This window comes from Pleurodeles waltl, chromosome 1_1 (assembly GCF_031143425.1).
Source record: "Pleurodeles waltl isolate 20211129_DDA chromosome 1_1, aPleWal1.hap1.20221129, whole genome shotgun sequence".
Taxonomy (NCBI): domain Eukaryota; kingdom Metazoa; phylum Chordata; class Amphibia; order Caudata; family Salamandridae; genus Pleurodeles; species Pleurodeles waltl.
In genome coordinates, this window is record NC_090436.1 from 439,898,765 (window position 1) to 439,918,939 (window position 20,175).

At 45.1% G+C, this 20,175-nt stretch overlaps 1 protein-coding gene across 1 annotated transcript in view; it reads left to right on the forward strand.

The window, feature by feature from the left end:
- RAD17 (RAD17 checkpoint clamp loader component) overlaps positions 1-20,175 on the forward strand; it is a 278,159-nt gene that overhangs the window by 246,621 nt on the left and 11,363 nt on the right. The window lies entirely within an intron of this gene.

A 20,175-nucleotide genomic window follows, 5' to 3' on the forward strand; every position in this document is an offset into this window, starting at 1 on the left:
ATGCAAGTTTCTGTCTCACTTAAAGGGATACTTAACATCAGGTATCTGATAGAGACTTCTAGCTGTGATTCCTTACCTTACAATTATCCCCAGGCATCAGACTGGATCTGGAAGATTTTTCATGAGCTGTACCCCTGTGTGCCAGTAGGTGGCGTCATTCAGCCTTGCTTGGCGTCATCAGCCTTAGCTGCACTGGATGTGACATTTGCAGTGACTATATAGGCACCACTCAGGCGCACTGATGTCATTTCTTTTCTTTTCATACCAGTCAGCGCGGTTCTGAAGAGAGCTACTCACAGTCCCTATTTGACCCCTTTTTGACCTTTTGTCAAAGATCTTTTGAGACTTTGTCTCCTGGTGTGAAGGAAGTCCACGAGAAAGGCAGATTTTAAACCATGCACCACCTGCCTTGGTTTGCCTTTGGTTCTGGAGCGTGATCATGATGCCAGGACATGCGAGGATTGCCATGACATGAATCGTAAGGCACTCAGGGAGCCACTTTTGATCCTTGGAGAAGTCATGGTGCATTATTAAAATCTGCGTGAACCACAACAGTGCCTGATGTGGCTAAATATCTGGCAGTGAGAGAGATCCACCTCCGTTGAGATAGTGAGCAGCAAGATGGCATAGAGAGATGTGACGTCTCAGCACCATTAACTCAGCCAATTAAAATGCATGTATAATCTCAGGTGTTGGTGCTGAGCTTTAGACAAGTGTGTGGTGAACTATCCCAGAAGGCCACTAGCTTAACCTAGGCTAGTGTTGGACTATGCAATATGATTACGCCTTTGAGTTAAGGGAAGGAGTGTGATTGGGGACACTTCATGAGAGGTGCCATAATTATAATCCAGCAACGCTGGGACAGCAGGTCATCCCAGCTTGACACTTGTCATGGTGGAGAAGTACAGACAAAGAGATAAAAATGACTCTTTTTTTAGACCTCAGCATCAGAAAAAGGACTGATGTAGGTGAGCAAACACACCTCTCTAGTGGTGATCTGGAAGAGGGGCCGATAGGCACGATGGTGGCAATTGACTTCCTGAAGAATCTGGAAAAAGGCCTCTGTTGTGGTGGAATCCAGATTCCTAGAGCCATTGGTAAAGGGAATGTGCTCTAAAGTGATGGCAAATTCCCAGGATGATAGGGTCATTGGCACAGTCATGGTGGCACTTTAAGACTGATATTCAGGCGAGAAAGTTATGAATGTGTTGAGCAGCAGTTTGGAGAAAATTGACATACATCCAGTGATGTTCACAGGAGAAAAGATTCACATGTTGGTAGACAGAATTCTGGCTTTTGAGGCAGAACTTTTATTGGCAAGCTGTATGTGACTGAAGTAGGACTTTCTATTTTTGGGTGGATTGATGAAAGAGCCTTAAGTATCACGCTTAATCCAAATAATAAGGATCAGGTGCTATTGATGGAGGAGTCAGAGCTGGTTTTATTGGTGGAACTAAGGAAGGAATTTCCTGGTGTATTTTCTGGAACAGTTAGTGAACTTGAAGAGGTTTGTACACAAGCTTATACTTAGTGATGGGCCATTCCAGTTAGCCACAAAGTTAGAAATGTTCCTTTGAGTGTTAAGGATGATGTTGCAAAAGTACTAGGGGTGTTGGAAAGGAAAGGTATCATTGAATTTATTGAGTGTGGAGAGTGGCTTTCAGTTTTAGTGGTGGCTAGGAAAGCCAAAGGGATGATAAAGGTGTGGTCTGACCTACATGATTTGAACAAGAACATTGTTGATGACAACTTTTCTGTGCCTAAAGGTTAATGAGTTGTTGGCTGGTGGTTGTAGGGTCAAGGGGGTCAAATGGTTTTCCCAAATCGATTTTCTATCAATTTATAATCAGATAATCCCTCATCCAGATAGTAAATGTCTTACAGCTTTATCACTTCTTTTGGGTGCTATGGATGTATTTGTATGCCATTCTGGTTAGAGTCAGCTGCAGCTGTGTTTCAGAGGTTGATGCATAAGTTGTTAGGGGAACTTACTGGAGAGTTTTATTTCCAAGATGACGTTTTTATAATGCGAAGGAGTAGGGAAGAACACAATTCTAGGTTACAAATGGTATTGGGAAGGTTGTTGACTTAAGGGTAACAGAGGAATTAAGGAAATATAAGTTGTACAGGCAGTCAGTGACTTTTTTAGGTCATGAAGTTAGTGAAATGGGGATTTTTCCTAAGAGGGAGATTGTTGAGTCGATCAAAGATGCACCTGCTCACACTTGTAAAGGTGATTTTGGATCTTTCTTAGGTTTGTCAGAATTTTATTCTAAATTTGTGACGAACTTTGCTGAATAGACTTTCAATTTGAGATAGTTGTTGAAGGTACCTCAAGGAGTTGAGAGGAATAAGGATTTACAAAATGAATTAAAAAATATCAAGAATATTTGCACACCTATTCCTTTTGAAGGATACGATTCGGGTGCTCATACTGTATTGACCACTGACGCTAGTGAAAAAGGCTTAGGTGCTGTTTTGTCACAAGTTTCTAGTAATGGTGTTGAATGCACTGTCATTTGCTTTGCGTTCTCATTTGCCATCAGAGAAGAAATTCTCAGTTGTAGAGAAAGAGATGTTAGCAGGTGTGTGGACGACAGAAATTGAGACAGTACCTTTGAGGTTTGAATTCCATTGTAGACTCACATCATAAGCCGTTAGCCGTTTATTCACAAGAATAAAGTGGTAAATTATTTGAGTAGATCTCAGTTACAAATTTGAGGACAAAGTCTAAATGAATAGGATGATTATATTGTTGCCAGTATGGACTGTGAAACTGCTGCCATTTTGGAAGATGAGTGGTTCTCTGGTTCTGAGGAAGACAAGGTTTTGGGAACTGGAATGGAGCATGTTTTACAAGATTGATCTGGCAAGTACGGACTGGGAGAAGAGTGCAGGAAGTTTTGGGAACTAGAGGAGGAATTGCCTATTTCAAGTCTGGGGTCCTTACTTTTTTTGTGGGGGAGGGGGGTTGTATTAATGCCTCAAAAGTGTGAATAATGCATGAACGGCACCTAGGCATTGTTAAATCCAACCAAAATCTTAAAGCTTCGTATTGGTGGCCAGGGGTTGATTTGTATATGGAGAAATTTGTGAGGACATGTGAACATTGTGCTAATGTTGATACATCTTAAGTAGTGTTCAGGCCTCCATTGGGTCTCACTGAAATCCCTGCTTATTCCTGGGATGTCTTGGGTATAGATATTCTGAGTCCAGTTCTGCATTGTAGAGGACTGCCCAAGAATATCATTGTGCTAGGTCATGGTTGTGGGAGGAGGAAAATATGATGTATCCTCTTGTGGAAGATAATGGCAGGACAGAGTGCATGCCTCTAACCGTGTGATGTAAACAATGGTGAAGTGAAAAAACAATGGTGAAGTGCAATAACCGTCCTATGACAGTCGGGCAGATGTGAATCCTCATAATATGGTTCCTGTGGAGTCTGCCGCGGAATCAAGTAAGTCTTTGGATGGTTTTGCTAATACTGTTCGAAGGTCTACTATCACTCAATCTAGAAAAGCAGTTACACTTTCTGTAAAACTGAAATATTTTATGGTGGGTGATGGGTTGTTCACTTTTGATGCTATTATGGTCTGCCTTATGTGTTATTCCCCTTTGCTATTTTAACTGACATTATTCTCACTTTGTTCACTTTTGATGCAATTATTATCTAACTTATGTGTTATTCCCTTTTGCTGTTTAAGGTGTCATTCTCGCTGTTCAAGCCATGAACCCTTGTAGTGTTAATGTGTAGATTTCATTAAATTTATTTCTGTCAACTATGTATCATTATCTAAGTTTTGATGCTTTAAGATTGTATTCTAAATGAGATGAGTTTCTATTAGTATTATTTATTTCTTCAAGTGTTTATTATCCATATTTTGTTTTTTAATATTTTGTGTGTGAAAAGGAGGGAGGTGTGTGGTATTGGGCATTGTTGGTTGGCATAGTGACGAGTTGTCATGGTGGTAACCTGGAATGTGGGACACGGGGGAGTACTGGTGCTGAGGAAGACAGTAACGCTTGCTCTCCAAATAAACTTAGGAGTTTACTTCAATTTGTATTATATTATTTGCCATACAGAGGAAGGAGCGTCAGGCATTGAGGTATTTATCTTTGGCCTGGTATTGACTTATCAGTACGTATCTGCCCTTTCTCGAAGTTGAGAGGGATGTTAAAAGTTATGATTTTGTATGGTTATTTTTGAAGGACACTAAGGCTGCTTCAAAAGAAAAGCTGTGATGGCGGACTTTTTTTAAAAAAATGCTAGTTAGCTTTTTGCCTCGGAATTTACCACATAGTGCTGCCAGCCATCTCTTTTGACCTGGCTTCTGTTCCTTTCCCTGTCCCAGTTCTGCCTTGCCATTCTGTTTCATGCTTTTCACGTGGTGCATGAAGCTGGTGCTTAATATTTTTCAGGGTGCCATATTGTACAAAAAGTAATGGGCCATTTTATTTTCTTTCAACTTTTAAAGTGAACTGTGGTGTGTGGCGCCGAATTGTAAGACTTTGTTTCTTGGGGTGCTACATTTATTATGGGATCTATGTACACATTTATCTGACTGCTAATAGAAATAATTCACAACTAACAGCAGGCTTTCTTTATTTGATGAACCATGGGTTGCTTGTTTGTCTCCAATCTCCAAAGTTTATTACTGAATGTGCTGTTCTTATTTTAATCTGTGTAGTTTGGCGTGGCCTGACTTGATTTTAGGTATTTGACAGAAGTGTAATATGGTGCCATAGTTTTCAATCATATTGGGCTTATTTTTAGGACCATCTTTCGGAAAACAAAAAATGTATATAAAAACTGAAAATACTGTGCTAACTTATTTTTGCAACAGTTACTGGACTAAGTTAAGAGGCAGTAAATATACATGATCAACCAGACAGATTGCTGTGTGATCATGAGTTATGAAGTTTATTTCAAAATGAGACAATTATAACAGAAGCCTCACAACGCTGCTCAGAACCATCCTTTTCCGTCCCCCGCCAACCGTCTTCTCTGTCGCATCCTCTGCACAAGCTCAAACTCCAGAATCCAAACACCTCCCTGATATACATATATATAAGTTTGATGGCATGTGTAGCTGCAGATACACATGCTATGCATACGTCTGCCATCTAGTGTTGGGCTCGGAGTGTTACAAGTTTTTTTTTTCTTCGAAGAAGTCTTTTCGAGTCACGAGACCGAGGGACTCCTCCCTTTCGGCTCCATTGCACATGGGCGTCGACTCCATCTTAGATTGTTTTCTTTCCGCCATCGGGTTCGGACGTGTTCCTCTTCGCTCCGTATTTCGAATCGGGAAAGTTAGCTAATCATCGAAAAATCGACTCTATTGTTCGCGCTCGGTACTGGTTTAGTGTTAGGACATCGACATTGATAGAAGAAGCGCTCCGGCGGCCCATCGGGGCTTCCACTCTTCAGCGGGGCCTGCTCGGCCCCACCACGTCCATCGTCGAAACTCATGGACCGGGCCCCCTTCCACTTCTGCCCGAATTGCCACGTCAAGTATCCTTATACAGACCAACACTTGGTCTGTAATCTGTGTCTATCACCGAAACACAGGGAGGATACTTGTGAGGCCTGTCAGGCATTTCGATCGAAAAAGACCCTACGCGATCGAAGAGCCAGAAGACTTCAAATGGCGTCTACCCCGGCCGAACAGATCGACGTCGATGAGGAGGAAAGAATCTCCATTCAAGAATCGGACTCGGACGACTCCGAAAGTGAGCTACCGACGGCACAACAAAAAACTCTGAGTAGACTCACTCCAAAATCATAAAGGCCAAGGGGATGCCACCGCCAACAGGCCATGGCTTAACCCGAAAACACGGTGACCAACCATCGGCACCGAAAAAGGCCTCACAACAGCCGAAGACATCCGACTCCGGTCGAGATACCGGCTCCGAACCATCTCGGCACCGAGAGTGCGACACACCCAAGATGAAAAAGGTTTCCTCAGAACTGAAAAAGACTGTTCCGAAACCTTCGGTGTCGAAAAAGGCAGCCTCAGAGCCGAAAATAGGCTCCTACACAGAAGAGCACAGACTTTCCAGCCAAATGCAAGAGCACAGATTTGAGCAGGAATTAAGTATGGGAGAACCAGACCATACTCAAAGGAGGCTGCACATCCAGAAAGAGACTGGTAAAATACAAACTCTTCCTCCTATTAAAATAAAAAGAAAGCTAGCATTTCAGGAGTCGGAAATGCAGCCAAAGTTGGCAAGAGACAAAACACCACCACCAAGGTTTTCGCCACAGCCTTCTCCACTGCATTCACCACAGCGGTCCCCGGTAATAACACCCCCAATGCAGTCACCAACACACACGGGGATGACACAGGATGACCCGGATGCATGGGACTTATATGATGCACCGGTCTCTGACAACAGTCCCAATTGTTACCCGGCAAGGCCGTCACCTCCAGAGGACAGCACTGCATATATGCAGGTGTTATCAAGGGCAGCTACTTTCCACAATGTAGCAATGCATGCGGAGCCAATAGAAGATGACTTCTTATTTAACACCTTGGCATCCACCCACAGCTCTTATCAAAGTTTGCCAATGCTCCCAGGCATGCTCAAGCACGCCAAACAGGTGTTCCAGGACCCAGTGAAAGGCAGAGCTATCACGCCTAGGGTGGAGAAAAATATAAACCTCCCCCAACGGACCCTGTGTTTATAACACAGCAACTGACACCAGATTCGGTGGTCGTGGGCGCGGCCAGAAAGAGGGCAAACTCCCAATCATCAGGAGACGCACCACTGCCTGAAAAGGAAAGTCGGAAGTTCGATGCTGCAGGCAAACGGGTGGCAGCACAGGCAGCCAATCAATGGCGGATGGCCAATTCACAGGCTCTACTGGCTCGCTACGACAGGGCACACTGGGACGAGTTGCAACATATAATACAGCACTTGCCCAAGGAACACCAGAAACGTGCCCAACAGGTTGTTGAGGAAGGACAAGCAATTTCCAACAACCAAATAAGGTCTGCACTGGACTCGGCAGACACAGCAGCACGGAGAGTGAACACTGCGGTAACCATTCGCAGGCATGCATGGTTACGGAGCTCAGATTTTAAACCGGAAATCCAGCAAGCTGTGTTAAATATGCTGTTTAACCAGGAACAATTGTTTGGACCGGAGGTGGACACGGCAATCGAGAAACTAAAGAAGGACACAGACACGGCCAATGCCATGGGCGCGCTCTACTCCCCACAAAGCAGAGGCACTTTTAGAAGACCACAGTTTAGAGGGGGGTTTCATACCCAAACCCCAGAGCCTTCCACCTCACAAGCCAGACCCACCTATCAGGGGCAGTACCAGAGAGGAGGGTTTTGAGGATCATGCAGGGGTGGTCAATTCCCAAAAGCAAGGGGGAAATTCCAAAGCCCTAAAACAACTCAAGCCAAATAGTGACTTCATTGTCACAAACCCCCAACACTTAACACTTAACACCAGTGGGGGGGAGACTTACTGCATACTACAAAAACTAGACAAACATAACTACGGACGCATGGGTCCTAGCCCTTATCCAACATGGTTATTGCCTAGAATTCATAAATTTCCCACCAGATGTGCCCCCAAGAGCACACAATATGTCCAAACAACACTTAGACCTGTTACAGCTAGAAGTCCAAGCATTGTTACAAAAACAAGCAATAGAACTAGTACCCAACCATCAAAAAGGAACAGGTGTCTACTCCCTGTATGTCCTAATTCCAAAGAAAGACAAAACGTTGAGACCCATATTAGACCTCAGAACGCTGAATCTCTACATCAAATCAGATCACTTCTACAAGGTAATACTTCAAGACGTGATTCCCTTACTCAAAAAACAGAACTACATGTCAAAGTTAGATCTCAAGGATGCATATTTCCACATACCCATACATCCTTCTCACAGGAAATACTTACGGTTTGTAATCCAGGGTGTGCATTACCAATTCAAGGTGTTATCATTCGGGATAACAACAGCCCCAAGGGTATTCACAAAATGCCTTGCAGTAGTAGCCGCTCGTACAAGGAGACAGCACATGCACGTATTCCCATACTTAGACGATTGGTTAATAAAAACCAGCACTCAGCAACAGTGTCTTCTTCACACACAATACGTTATAGAAACTCTACACAAAAAAGGGGTTTCTATAAACTACCAAAAATCTAATCTACAACCATCCCAAATACAACAATACTTGGGAGCAACACTCAACACGCAAAAGGCGATTGCCACTCCAAGTCCACAAAGGGTACAAGCGTTCCAGAATATAATATTAAACATGCAGCCAAACCAACACTACCAGGTGAAGTTTGTAATGAAACTTCTAGGCATGATGTCTTCATGCATAGCCATTGTCCCAAACGCAAGACTACACATGCAGCCCTTACAACAGTGCCTAGCAAGACAATGGACACAAGCACAGGGTCAACTCCAAGATCTAGTGTTGATAGACCGCCAGACACACTTCTCGCTTCAGTGGTGGAACCCTATAAATTTAAACCAAGGGTGGCCATTCCAAGACCCAGTGCCTCAATACGTGATCACAACAGATGCTTCCATGATGGGGTGGGGAGCACACCTCAACCAGCACAGTATACAGGGACAATGGGACATTCAACAAAAACAACTGCACATAAATCATCTAGAACTGTTGGCAGTGTTTCTAGCATTGAAAGCATTTCAACCACTGATAGCCCACAAACACATTCTTGTCAAAACAAACAGCATGACAACAATGTATTACCTCAACAAACAAGGAGGGACACACTCGTCACAACTGTGTCTCTTAGCACAGAAAATTTGCCTAATAGCACAATACATCCCAGGCATTCAAAACCAGTTAGCCGACAATCTCAGTCGAGATCACCAACAAACACACGAATGGGAAATTCATCCCCAGATCCTACAAGATTACTTTTGACGCTGGGGAACACCAAAAATAGACCTATTCGCAACAAAACAAAACGCAAAATGCTAAAACTTCGCGTCCAGTTACCCACGCCCTCAGTCCAAGGGCAATGCATTATGGATCAGTTGGTCAGGGATATTTGCATACGCTTTTCCCCTCTCCCACTCATTCCTTATCTGGTAAACAAACTGAGTCAAAACAAACTCAAACTAATACTCATAGCACCAACCTGGGCTCGCCACCCGTGGTACACAACACTGCTGGACCTATCAGTAGTACCTCACGTCAAATTACCAAACAGGCCAGATCTGTTAGCTCAACACAAACAACAGATCAGACACCCGAATCCATCATCGCTCAATCTAGCAATCTGGCTCCTGAAGTCTTAGAATTTGGGCACTTAGACCTTACACAAGAATGTATGGAGGTCATTAAACAAGCTAGGAAACCTACTACAAGACATTGTTATGCAAACAAATGGAAAAGGTTTGTTTACTACTGCCACAATAGTCAAATTCAACCACTACATGCTTCCGCAAAGGACATTGTAAGTTACTTATTACACTTACAAAAGTCTAAACTAGCATTCTCTTCTATTAAAATACATCTCACAGCAATATCTGCCTATCTGCACATTAGACATTCAACATCGCTTTTTAGAATCCCAGTCATCAAAGCATTTATGGAGGGATTAAAAAGAATCATACCCCCGAAAACACCACCAGTACCTTCGTGGAACCTTAATATTCTATTAACACGACTCATGGGACCACCATTTGAACCCATGCATTCTTGTGAAATGCAATACTTAACTTGGAAGGTAGCCTTCCTAATAGCTATTACATCTCTTAGGAGAGTAAGTGAGATACAAGCATTCACTATACAAGAACCCTTTATACAAATACATAAACATAAAGTGGTTCTCCGTACAAATCCCAAATTCTTACCAAAAGTTATATCACCATTCCACCTAAACCAAACAGTGGAACTCCCAGTCTTCTTTCCACAACCAGACTCAGTAGCCGAAAGAGCCTTACATACATTAGACATTAAAAGAGCACTAATGTATTACATTGACAGAACAAAACAGTTTCGCAAAACAAAACAATTGTTTGTAGCCTTCCAAAAACCTCATGCAGTAAATCCTATATCCAAACAAGGCATTGCCAGATGGATAGTGAAATGTATCCAAACTTGCTATATTAAAGCAAAAAGAGATCTACCTATTACACCCAGAGCGCATTCCACTAAGAAAAAAGGCGCCACAATGGCTTTTCTAGGAAATATACCTATGACAGAAATTTGTAAGGCAGCCACATGGTCTACGCCTCATACATTCACAAAACATTAGTGTGTAGATGTGTTAACAACACAAAAAGCCACAGTAGGACAGGCTGTATTACGAACATTATTTCAAACAACTTCAACTCCTACAGGCTAAGCCACCGCTTTTGGGGAGATTACTGCTTACTAGTCTATGCACAGCATGTGTATCTGCAGCTACACATGCCATCGAACGGAAAATGTCACTTACCTAGTGTACATCTGTTCGTGGCATGAGACGCTGCAGATTCACATGCGCCCTCCCACCTCCCCGGGAGCCTGTAGCTGTTATAAGTTGAATGAAAATTGTAAATTTGTAAATAAATACTATTTTAATACACATTATGTACATACATACTTACTCCATTGCATGGGCACATTTACAACTCCTACCTCACCCTCTGCGGGGGAAAACAATCTAAGATGGAGTCGATGCCCATGCACAATGGAGCCGAAAGGGAGGAGTCCCTCGGTCTCGTGACTCGAAAAGACTTCTTCGAAGAAAAACAACTTGTAACACTCCGAGCCCAACACTAGATGGCAGGATAATGCACAGCATGTGAATCTGCAGTGTCTCATGCCACGAACAGATATACACTGGGTAAGTGACATTTTCCATATATATATATATATATATATATATATATATATATGTATATATATATATATATATATATATATATATATATATATTCTATTTGCATGGACATCTCTTTTCTTTATACTCTATCACTCCTACCTTACCCTCTGCGGGAAAACAATCTAACATGGAGTCGATGCCCATGTGCAATCGAGCCGAAGAGGAGGAGTCACTCGATCCTGTGACTCGAAAACACTTCTTCGAAGAAAAACAACTTGTAACACTACGAGCCCAACACTAGATGGCAGACGCATGCATAGCATGTGAATCTTCAGCGGAACATTCCACGAATAGATGTACACTGGGTAAGTGACATTTTCCATATATATATATATATATATATATTTTTTTTTTTACATGACATTCCAAACTGTTGTTAAAACTGAATAACAATAACAATAACCATAACCAAAACATAAACTACATAGAAGTATTAAGTGAAAACATAGCAAATTAAATCATAAGCTCTCAAATACACTTTTTTTTCTTCCTTTCATAAGTATCATTAAGATAACATAATACATTTAAATAGAATCTTCATAGATTATCATAACAAATACTCCTTGAACTTTTAACAAATAATCCTTGAACTTTGCAGACATACATCGAGTGCGAACGCTCTTCCTCACTGCTTTGTGTTCCGTAGAACAATAATCTCCTCTGACTACTCTTGCATCAGAATCAATTGGAACAACCAAGAACACATTCCTGTCATCCAAGACCATTCCCCCCTCTTTATGATAAAACTTATTTTCGAACACCTCTTCATGCTGGGTGCAATTGTTACACAAAAATACTCTAGATAAATTCCATCCAGGTCCATCCTGCACTCTCGCAGCATTCCTGAAACATCTTATTAACGTCACAGGATCAGACCATTTAGATGTTCCTTGCCTGGCATCTATACAACATTTCACTCTTACAAAGTTACCAATTTCTACCGACAGTTTACTGGGTGTACCTCTTTTCTCATCCATCCTTTTTTTCATATGCCCCTTATAGTCATCCAAAGCTTTCCTAATCCTGTTGTAATCCACCTCAGTGTTACTGTTACTCTTGTTCTTCAACCACCCTGGCACTAACTTGCACACAGTTTTCCTCCGTCTCAGTAATTCAAAAAGAGACACTGATGACACAGAATTAGGTGTGATGCTATATGTTTACAATGTGGCCTGCAAAGCTTTCCTCCAATTAAGTTCCTCTTTTATAGCCAACTGGATAGACTCTTAAATAACTCTATTAAATCTTTCTACATGCCCGTAACCTCTGGGTGGAATACTGATATTATTTTGTGTTGTATGCCACATGTAGAGAAAAACTGTTCCATCTGTCTTCTAATGAACTGGGTCCCATTATCTGACACAATAACTTTTAGAATACCTTCTCTACAAAGTAGCCCATCCATAAATTCCACAATTGCCTCAGAAGTACTTCACCAACCAAAAACAACAAGTGATGGACGGAATGCTAAACATTGTCAAACACTCACCCCCAGTCATAGATCTGGGTTTAATCCATCGTTCTTTTGCTCACCATGCCACCCCAGTTTGGACCCAGCCATATGCAAATCAGTCTTGACCCTGTTCCTCATGGGAACAGTCCAGACCGAACTGCCAAACCAGGTCTTCACTGGACCGGAAACAAGCATCCTGGGACCGGTTTCAGGGTTTCACCCCTCATCAGCCAGGCTAGCTTGAATCCAGTGGCATGGGAAGCACGGGACCCACGTCTGGGCATACCCTTCCCACTTAGGGCGACAAAGCAAAAACAACAAGTGATGGACGGAATGCTGAACATTGTCAAACACTCACCCCCAGTCATAGATCTGGGTTTAATCCATCGTTCTTTTGCTCACCATGCCACCCCAGTTTGGACCCAGCCATATGCAAATCAGTCTTGACCCTGTTCCTCATGGGAACAGTCCAGACCGAACTGCCAAGCCAGGTCCTCACTGGACCGGAAACAAGCATCCTGGGACCGGTTTCGGGGTTTCACCCCTCATCAGCCAGGCTAGCTTGAATCCAGTGGCATGGGAAGCACGGGACCCACGTCTGGGCATACCCTTCCCACTTAGGGCGACAAAGCAAAAACAACAAGTGATGGACGGAATGCTGAACATTGTCAAACACTCACCCCCAGTCATAGATCTGGGTTTAATCCATCGTTCTTTTGCTCACCATGCCACCCCAGTTTGGACCCAGCCATATGCAAATCAGTCTTGACCCTGTTCCTCATGGGAACAGTCCAGACCGAACTGCCAAGCCAGGTCCTCACTGGACCGGAAACAAGCATCCTGGGACCGGTTTCGGGGTTTCACCCCTCATCAGCCAGGCTAGCTTGAGTCCAGTGGCATGGGAAGCACGGGACCCACGTCTGGGCATACCCTTCCCACTTAGGGCGACAAAGCAAAAACAACAAGTGATGGACCGAATGCTGAACATTGTCAAACACTCACCCCCAGTCATAGATCTGGGTTTAATCCATCGTTCTTTTGCTCACCATGCCACCCCAGTTTGGACCCAGCCATATGCAAATCAGTCTTGACCCTGTTCCTCATGGGAACAGTCCAGACCGAACTGCCAAGCCAGGTCCTCACTGGACCGGAAACAAGCATCCTGGGACCGGTTTCGGGGTTTCACCCCTCATCAGCCAGGCTAGCTTGAATCCAGTGGCATGGGAAGCACGGGACCCACGTCTGGGCATACCCTTCCCACTTAGGGCGACAAAGCAAAAACAACAAGTGATGGACGGAATGCTGAACATTGTCAAACACTCACCCCCAGTCATAGATCTGGGTTTAATCCATCGTTCTTTTGCTCACCATGCCACCCCAGTTTGGACCCAGCCATATGCAAATCAGTCTTGACCCTGTTCCTCATGGGAACAGTTCAGACCGAACTGCCAAGCCAGGTCCTCACTGGACCGGAAACAAGCATCCTGGGACCGGTTTCGGGGTTTCACCCCTCATCAGCCAGGCTAGCTTGAGTCCAGTGGCATGGGAAGCACGGGACCCACGTCTGGGCATACCCTTCCCACTTAGGGCGACAAAGCAAAAACAACAAGTGATGGACGGAATGCTGAACATTGTCAAACACTCACCCCCAGTCATAGATCTGGGTTTAATCCATCGTTTTGCTCACCATGCCACCCCAGTTTGGACCCAGCCATATGCAAATCAGTCTTGACCCTGTTCCTCATGGGAACAGTCCAGACCGAACTGCCAAGCCAGGTCCTCACTGGACCGGAAACAAGCATCCTGGGACCGGTTTCGGGGTTTCACCCCTCATCAGCCAGGCTAGCTTGAATCCAGTGGCATGGGAAGCACGGGACCCACGTCTGGGCATACCCTTCCCACTTAGGGCGACAAAGCAAAAACAACAAGTGATGGACGGAATGCTGAACATTGTCAAACACTCACCCCCAGTCATAGATCTGGGTTTAATCCATCGTTCTTTTGCTCACCATGCCACCCCAGTTTGGACCCAGCCATATGCAAATCAGTCTTGACCCTGTTCCTCATGGGAACAGTCCAGACCGAACTGCCAAGCCAGGTCCTCACTGGACCGGAAACAAGCATCCTGGGACCGGTTTCGGGGTTTCACCCCTCATCAGCCAGGCTAGCTTGAGTCCAGTGGCATGGGAAGCACGGGACCCACGTCTGGGCATACCCTTCCCACTTAGGGCGACAAAGCAAAAACAACAAGTGATGGACGGAATGCTGAACATTGTCAAACACTCACCCCCAGTCATAGATCTGGGTTTAATCCATCGTTCTTTTGCTCACCATGCCACCCCAGTTTGGACCCAGCCATATGCAAATCAGTCTTGACCCTGTTCCTCATGGGAACAGTCCAGACCGAACTGCCAAGCCAGGTCCTCACTGGACCGGAAACAAGCATCCTGGGACCGGTTTCGGGGTTTCACCCCTCATCAGCCAGGCTAGCTTGAATCCAGTGGCATGGGAAGCACGGGACCCACGTCTGGGCATACCCTTCCCACTTAGGGCGACAAAGCAAAAACAACAAGTGATGGACGGAATGCTGAACATTGTCAAACACTCACCCCCAGTCATAGATCTGGGTTTAATCCATCGTTCTTTTGCTCACCATGCCACCCCAGTTTGGACCCAGCCATATGCAAATCAGTCTTGACCCTGTTCCTCATGGGAACAGTTCAGACCGAACTGCCAAGCCAGGTCCTCACTGGACCGGAAACAAGCATCCTGGGACCGGTTTCGGGGTTTCACCCCTCATCAGCCAGGCTAGCTTGAGTCCAGTGGCATGGGAAGCACGGGACCCACGTCTGGGCATACCCTTCCCACTTAGGGCGACAAAGCAAAAACAACAAGTGATGGACGGAATGCTGAACATTGTCAAACACTCACCCCCAGTCATAGATCTGGGTTTAATCCATCGTTCTTTTGCTCACCATGCCACCCCAGTTTGGACCCAGCCATATGCAAATCAGTCTTGACCCTGTTCCTCATGGGAACAGTCCAGACCGAACTGCCAAGCCAGGTCCTCACTGGACCGGAAACAAGCATCCTGGGACCGGTTTCGGGGTTTCACCCCTCATCAGCCAGGCTAGCTTGAATCCAGTGGCATGGGAAGCACAGGACCCACGTCTGGGCATACCCTTCCCACTTAGGGCGACAAAGCAAAAACAACAAGTGATGGACGGAATGCTGAACATTGTCAAACACTCACCCCCAGTCATAGATCTGGGTTTAATCCATCGTTCTTTTGCTCACCATGCCACCCCAGTTTGGACCCAGCCATATGCAAATCAGTCTTGACCCTGTTCCTCATGGGAACAGTCCAGACCGAACTGCCAAGCCAGGTCCTCACTGGACCGGAAACAAGCATCCTGGGAGCGGTTTCGGGGTTTCACCCCTCATCAGCCAGACTAGCTTGAATCCAGTGGCATGGGAAGCACGGAACCCACGTCTGGGCATACCCTTCCCACTTAGGGCGACAAAGCAAAAACAACAAGTGATGGACGGAATGCTGAACATTGTCAAACACTCACCCCCAGTCATAGATCTGGGTTTAATCCATCGTTCTTTTGCTCACCATGCCACCCCAGTTTGGACACAGATATATGCAAATCAGTCTTGACCCTGTTCCTCATGGGAACAGTCCAGACCGAACTGCCAAGCCAGGTCCTCACTGGACCGGAAACAAGCATCCTGGGACCGTTTTCGGGGTTTCACGGTTTCACCCCTCATCAGCCAGGCTAGCTTGAATCCAGTGGCATGGGAAGCACAGCACCCACGTCTGGGCATACCCTTCCCACTTAGGGCGACAAAGCAAAAACTACAAGTGATGGACGGAATGCTGAACATTGTCAAACACTCACCCCCAGTCATAGATCTGGGTTTAATCCATCGTTCTTTTGCTCACCATACCACCCCAGTTTGGACCCAGCCATATGCAAATCAGTCTTGACCCTGTTCCTCATGGGAACAGTCCAGACCGAACTGCCAAGCCAGGTCCTCACTGGACCGGAAACAAGCATCCTGGGACCGGTTTCGGGGTTTCACCCCTCATCAGCCAGGCTAGCTTGAGTCCAGTGGCATGGGAAGCACGGGACCCACGTCTGGGCATACCCTTCCCACTTAGGGCGACAAAGCAAAAACAACAAGTGATGGACGGAATGCTGAACATTGTCAAACACTCACCCCCAGTCATAGATCTGGGTTTAATCCATCGTTCTTTTGCTCACCATGCCACCCCAGTTTGGACCCAGCCATATGCAAATCAGTCTTGACCCTGTTCCTCATGGGAACAGTTCAGACCGAACTGCCAAGCCAGGTCCTCACTGGACCAGAAACGAGCATCCTGGGACCGGTTTCGGGGTTTCACCCCTCATCAGCCAGGCTAGCTTGAATCCAGTGGCATGGGAAGCACGGGACCCACGTCTGGGCATACCCTTCCCACTTAGGGCGACAAAGCAAAAACAACAAGTGATGGACGGAATGCTGAACATTGTCAAACACTCACCCCCAGTCATAGATCTGGGTTTAATCCATCGTTCTTTTGCTCACCATGCCACCCCAGTTTGGACCCAGCCATATGCAAATCAGTCTTGACCCTGTTCCTCATGGGAATGCTGGAAAGCTAAACATTTCTGAAAAGTAGGCAAAATTCTGAATTCAGCAAGGGGTCATTTGTGTACATCCTACAAGTGTTTCCTACAGAAAATAACAGCTGAAAGAAAAATATATTGAAATAGAGATGAAAAAAACAGCAATTTTTCTCCACGTTTTACTCTGTACCTTTTTCCTGCGATGTCAGATTTTTGAAAGCAATATACCGTTAGGTCAGCTGGGCTCTTCTGGTTATATAGGACTTGTAGGTTCATCAAAAACTCTAGGTACCCAGAGCCAATAAGTGAGCTGCACCTTGCAATGGGTTTTTATTCTATACCGGGTATACAGCAATTAATTTGCTGAAATATAAAAAGTGAAAAATAGGTATCAAGAAAACCTTTGTATTTCCAAACTGGCCACAAGATAAGGTGTTGAGAAGCAGTGGTTATTTGCACATCTCTGAATTCCGGGGTGCCCATACTAGCATGTGAATTACAGGGCATTTCTCAAATAGACGTCTTTTTTTACACACTGCCCTACATTTGGAAGGAAAAAATGTAAAGAAAGACAAGGGGCAATAACACTTGTTTTGCTATTTCAAGCGCCAGTTTCAAGGCAGATGAACGCTCTGGCAGAGGAGATGGTGGCGATATATACTGTGTCCCGATCGAGATCCATTCGGCGCCGTTGGCATCATCATCTGGGGCGACGCCGGCATCGGCACCGAACTAGCACCTTCAGCTCGATAGAAGGGTACAAACGGGACCTGTCTGTATGGCGCCGGCAAACCCAGAGAGAAAGCTAATTGACCTGTGGGACCAGCCGGTACACCAGCAGGGGCCATAACTCTGTTGAAAATGCTAAACATAGCATTAAGGAACGCCGCTGGATCTGTTCCCGGAATCGGGAAGGCAGGAAACCTCTGCTCATCTTGAGGTGCTTGGGCTGAATCCAAAGCTTGTGCCACCGGCTCCTGAGTTAATACAGGTGAAAAGTGAACCGGAGGAATCGCCGGGGACTCGAAGACCTCAAACAACGACACGCTGGAAAAGCCTGTGGACTATGAGGCTGAGGAGTAATCAGAGGGGACCGAGACCGATCTCTGGAAGAAAATCGTTGAGAATCGTTCTGGCGCCGCTTCTTATGAGACCTCGAGAACTTATGTGAGGAATAGTCCCTCACCTTAGATCTTCGATGACCCTTATGCTCCTTCTTAACTTTTTCCAAGAAGAGCTTAGCCTCTCTCTCTTTCAAGGCCTTTGGGTTCATCCGCTGGCAGGACACGCACCCCTCCACATCGTGGTCCGAGCTTAGGCACCACAAGCAGTCCTCAAGAGGATCTGTGACCGACATGCGACCCCGTACTCATGACAAGGCTTAAAGCCCGATTTCTTAGGTGGAGACATTGTAACTAGACAACAAGAACACCTTCAAAACAGTAATTGTTCGAGAGGCAGGAAAAACCATTAGCGTCGAAGGCGTGGAAAGAAAGGGAACTGAGGTCAGCACGCCAGCGAGGACTTCTTATTGCCACAATGACGTTAGATGGAGTCGCGTGTGGAGCTGTGCAATTGTGACATCCTCGTCGACGTGAAGAGCTAGGAAGAAAATTTCAGTTGAATGCTGGCACATTGGGAGAATTCATAAGGTGAGGAATCCACAGGTAGTTGTATCCATCAGAAAATGGTGACTTTCCTTTTCATATTTATAGACAACAGTGACTACGCTTGTTTTTTTAGTTTATTTATTATTTAATAATTTTCCTTCTTTAGGAGAATGTCAAGTACTGCACCACCGCCTATGTCTTTGCCAGCTTCAGGAGAACCACCAATGGATTGGGAAACACGGGAAGGGGTATTTTTAGCATATGTAAAATCTCTGGAGGGAGATACTTGTGAACCGGAAAGAAAACTGTCATTGTTGAAACATTGCCTGGGCAGTTTTGGTTTAAAAGAACATAATAATTTGCCAGGTCTGGATAGACCTGGTGATATTGATGTATATCAGTATGCATCTAAACAATTGAGTATGGAAGAAAATGCAACATAGTCATGGAGAGGTATAAGTTTTACTCGAGAAGGCAAGGTGAAAGTGAGTCAACTGAAGAATTTTTGTCAGCAGTGAGAGCATTAGTGACCAAATGTGTATTTGAACATATAGACTATGAGCAAGTTCTGTGAGAAAAGATTTTGATGAAAAAAAAGGAAAACAATACAGGAGAGCTTGTGGGTATCCGCAGACATGCCATTAAATGCTGCAACAGAAACAGCTAAAGGAGTGGAAAACTGAGACATTTGTTCAAGAAATAAGGAACGATTTAAAACACCAGGTAACCATTGTAAACAGATAATAAACATGAGAAGGGCACAAAGAGCACTAGTATGGGGGAAGGCAGAAAGAAAAGTAATTCTTTGCAATGTTATAGGTGTGGACGTCAAACACATTTAGGAGATTATAGAAATCGTGCAGCAGTTGATAAGATTTGCTCCAAATGTAAACAAAGAGGCCATTTTAGAAGGGTGTGCAGAAGTGCCTCTGATTTAAAAACAAAATTAATTTAGTTGCAGATAACCCCTTCTGTGCCCTGGACGTAATGGTTACATCCTGAGGCACACCATCACGCAAGAGGAGCGACCCCTTGGGCAAGGGTTGCTCCCAGGGGGGGGGAATTTTTTTAAAGGCCTTTTCTGCCTATAATTAGGCAGATCTGCCCCCGGGGAGGGGGGCAGAAACCTCTAGGCACCAGGGATCATTTTTTTTTTTTTTTTTTTTTTAGGCAAGGGTCGTTCCCCTGGGGGGGGGGGGGACATTTATTTTAGGGCTTTTCTGCCCCCCTGGGGGGCAGATCATCCCATTTTAATTAGGCCGATCTGCCCCCAAGGGGGGCAGAAACCACTAGGTTCCGGGGATTTTTTGTTTTTGTTGTTGTTTTACAGAGGGGGAGCGACCTATTAGGCAAGGGTCGCTTCCCTGGGGGGCAAATTGCATTTAGCCCATTTCTGCCCCCCTTGGGGGCAAAACGGCCGATTTTAGGTCAATCTGCCCCCAAGGGGAGGCAGAAACAACTAGGCACCGGGGATCTTTTTTTTTTTGCGCCAATGTCATGCAGGGGGAGCGACCCCGTAGGCAAGGGTCGCTCCCCGGGAGGGGTTGGGGGGGCAAATTTATTTTAGGCCATTTCTGCACCCCCTGGGGCCGGCTGAGCTAGA